The 3,459-nt window shown below is 55.0% G+C and overlaps 1 protein-coding gene across 2 annotated transcripts in view; it reads right to left on the reverse strand.

The window, feature by feature from the left end:
• Nucleotides 1-2,529, reverse strand: part of TAOK1 (TAO kinase 1) — a 64,276-nt gene extending 61,747 nt beyond the window's left edge. For both annotated transcript variants that reach the window (XM_027891494.1, XM_027891492.1), the window contains exon 1: nucleotides 2,425-2,529. The gene's annotated coding sequence lies outside the window, so the exon portion shown is untranslated. The remainder of the gene's footprint in view (nucleotides 1-2,424) is intronic.
• Between the last annotated feature and the right edge of the window lie 930 nt (nucleotides 2,530-3,459).

Genomic DNA, 3,459 nt, shown 5'->3' on the forward strand with positions numbered 1-3,459 from the left:
ACACCTGAAAAAGAAGTACCTGGAAACCATCTAATGTTCCTGTTGAGTCAGGGTTGTGTCAAAGTAGAACTCACTACTGCAGAGTCAGCTACCTACAACATCTTTAAAACAAATCTCTGAATTTGCTGCCATATCTATTGTTCTCTACAAAACATCCCCATTACAGGAAATCCACTACTAGGATACATCTGAAGATGTAATTATTTCTGTGATATTTGCTTCTCCTCTAATGTATCTCACCAAGCATAAAATCTGAGGCTGTCTTACAAATCATTAAAAATCTGTTGTTCTGGTGACAAAACCTGATGAATACAGACAGAGAAGAAAACCACGCAAATGGAAATGTTATTTAGCTGGAAGTAAACATTTAAAGTTTTCCAGCTTAGCTTACACCAGAATTTAACAGCAGGACACAGATAACTTTTTCAAATAGTCCAACTTGAGGTCTAAGCCAACTTATCTGTACATAATTTTAATGCCAACATCTGGTCCTGTACAGCCAACGCTTAATTCAGTCTAGTTAAAAAGAAAAATAATATCAAACTACCCAAGGAGTTTTTACTTCAGGTAGTTGTGTTTCAACAGGATTAAACCTAAATTAAGCTGTTCTACCAGAATCACTTTCTCTTCATTGAGGTATTCTAACAGAGGAGAAAAACATTCTCTCAAGTTCAAAGGACAAATTAAGGTTCAAGTTTATCAATGTATTTCACTCTAAGGGTAAAAGGAAGAGGAGTCCTAAAAATGGCAAACATACCAGTCAGAACTAGGCCAATGTTGTGGAGAATCTAATATGAAGGCTCAAACCAATCGCTGATTAGGTTTGCCCTTGGACATAAGTAGCAAAAACTATGACATGCTCACTATGAGCAGGCACAAAGGCAAGGAAAATGTAGGCTCAAAGTAGGGTCAAGAAAAATGTACCCAAAATTGTATTTACTGCTACAGAATTTGTTATTCTGTAATCCTGAAATGGGAAAACAAACCTTCACTAGTGTCAAAATGTATCATTTTTTCACTGTTTTCACCATTATGTGCTATCTGCTAAAGCTGTTTTACAGACACTGAAGACCTGAGGTATATCGTTCAATAATATATATACATGTGTTTGTGTCAGGGGTGGTATTTTGGGAACATTTCATCTGAAGCACTTCAAGCCGATAACCTTTGTCCAAATACATAAAACAAGAGCCATGTCAAACGCACTATAAATAGCATTAATAGTAAGGAATCAATAACATGCAAACCTTTAGGTAACATCTTATTAAACCGCCCTTGGCATGCATGGGCACACTGCTGTAAGGGCTCTCAAAATGCAATAGTCAAAGGTGAAGGACACAATTTGTTCAACTAGTTAATGCAACTGCTATTTAACCAACACAGCCACTAAAATGCCACCTAATGAAATACTCCCTACCATGATAAGCAGCAGAGACAAGCGTGATAAAACACAAAACGTTTTTCTAAGAAAATAAATTAAAAGTCCTCAGTGCTGATACCGTTGTCTTATTTTTTTTCCTGAAGACATGTACAGATCTACAGTTGACAACAACCATTTTAATCCCTGGTTCTTCTCCCCCCCCCCCCCCCATTTCTTGTACCGCGCCCAACACAATGGTACAACTGCATCTCCCAGGTATCGCCTCGATATTTATTTCTGTTTTCACAGTGACAAAGGTGAACTCTGATGCTCCAAAGATGCTTGCAGCAAAGCGGGGTGAGAGATATTTCTAAAGACATACCCACACGCGGGTTACAGAAATCCAGCCTCCATGAGATGTTTTAATCTGACAAATTAAAATGGTTGGGAAACGCTATTTGGGTAACGGAATCGGCCGCCACATGCATTGCTGAGGGGGGGAGCAATAAAAGGTCTTTAAAATAGGTCACTTTCAGCCAAATCCCACACCAGCACCGAACAAAATGGTATATACACTGAAAACTCACCGCTTGGGGAGGAGCGAGGGGCAGGGAGGAAAAAAAATAAAAGGGGGAAAAAAAAAATAAAGGGCAGGAATCAGGAATGCACGCGGGTCTCCCAGGGACCCCCAATCCCCTCGGGGGTTCCGGGCTCTGCCGGCGAAGCCCCCTGGGGTGGGGTGTGGGGGGTGGGGGCCGCAGACAAAAAGGGCCGCGGCTCTGGGCACGCCTGGCCCCGGCCCCAGCCCTGGGCCTCCGGCGGCCCTGACAGCGGGGAACACCCCTCCGCCCGCGGCCGCCCCTCCGCGGGAAGCGCCATTTCGCCGCCCGCTCCCCCGCCGGTGCTCGGCGGCGGCCGCGGCCCCGACCCTGCGGCAGTGCCGCAGAGCGCGGCGGGGGAGGCGCCGGCCCCACCGGGCCGCCCCCCCCAACCATCATCCACCTCCTCCCTCACCCTCCCCGGGGCCGCCCCGGCCGAGTCCCCCGCCGCGCTGCCCGCCTTACCCTCCGCCGCAGCCGGGCTGGGAGCGCCGGTCGGCCCCCCGCGGAGGAGGAGGAGGAGGAGGACGAGGAGAAGGAGGAGGAGAAGAAGGAGGAGGAGCGGGGCAAGGGGCGGCGGCCCCGCGGGGGGAGGCGCCCCCGGAGGGGCGTCGGGCCCGGCCCCCGCGGGTGCCCGGGCGCGGCGGGCACAAAGGCGGCGGGGCACGGCACCTAAGATGGCAGGGCGGGCGCGGCGGAGCGCTCAGCCGCCGCCACCACCACCGCCGCCGCCACCGCCTGGGCCCCGCTCGCCGAGCCGCGGCCAGGCCGCGCCGCGGAGGCGCGGCGTGCGGGAGGGCGGGCGGCGCCGGCCGTGCCGCCGCGGCGGAGCGGGTCCGTGTGCCGGGCCGCGATCGCTGCCGCCGCCCCGCCGCCGCCGCCTCCCCTCAGCGCCGCCCGGGCTCCGGCTGCGCCGCCGCCGCCGCCGCTCCGCGCTGCCCGCAGCCAGCGGCCCCCGCCCGCCCCTCTCGCGAGACTTCGCCGCCCTCTCCCCCCCCCCACCAGCAGCACCGCCGCGGCCGGCGGGAGGGGCGGGGGGCGGTGGGGGGGGCAGGGGCGGGGCCGGCAGGGGGGGCGGAGGGGCAGTTGTGGCGCGGGGGCGGGAGGGGCTGTTGGGCTCGATGTGAGGGGTCTCTGAGGAGAAGGCAGCCGGCCGCGACGGGCTCTGTGGGGAGGGGGCGGCGGTGTCAGGGGCTGTTGGTGTGAGAGGACTCTGAGAGGGGGTGTTGGTGTGAGGACTCTGTGAGGAGGGGGCAGCTGACCGCCAGAGGTTGCTGAGGGGCGGTTTGAGGGGGCAGGTTGGGCAATGTGAGGGGTATTTAGGGTGAAGGGGTCGTAGAGGGATAGGAGGGAACCGGCACCTCAGGGTGCTGAGGGGAGTTTTAGGAAGAGGGTTGCGGGGACCCTGAAGGGGGGAGAGGAGGCTGATGGTAGGGGGCTGGTGCTGGGGCTGTAGGAGCTCAGCAGGGCTGGGAGGGGACTACAGGTGTGAGGACTGAG

This window comes from Empidonax traillii, unplaced genomic scaffold (genome assembly GCF_003031625.1).
Source record: "Empidonax traillii isolate 1590-97213 ecotype Southwest subspecies unplaced genomic scaffold, ASM303162v1 scaffold322:size1131127, whole genome shotgun sequence".
Taxonomy (NCBI): Eukaryota; Metazoa; Chordata; class Aves; order Passeriformes; family Tyrannidae; genus Empidonax; species Empidonax traillii.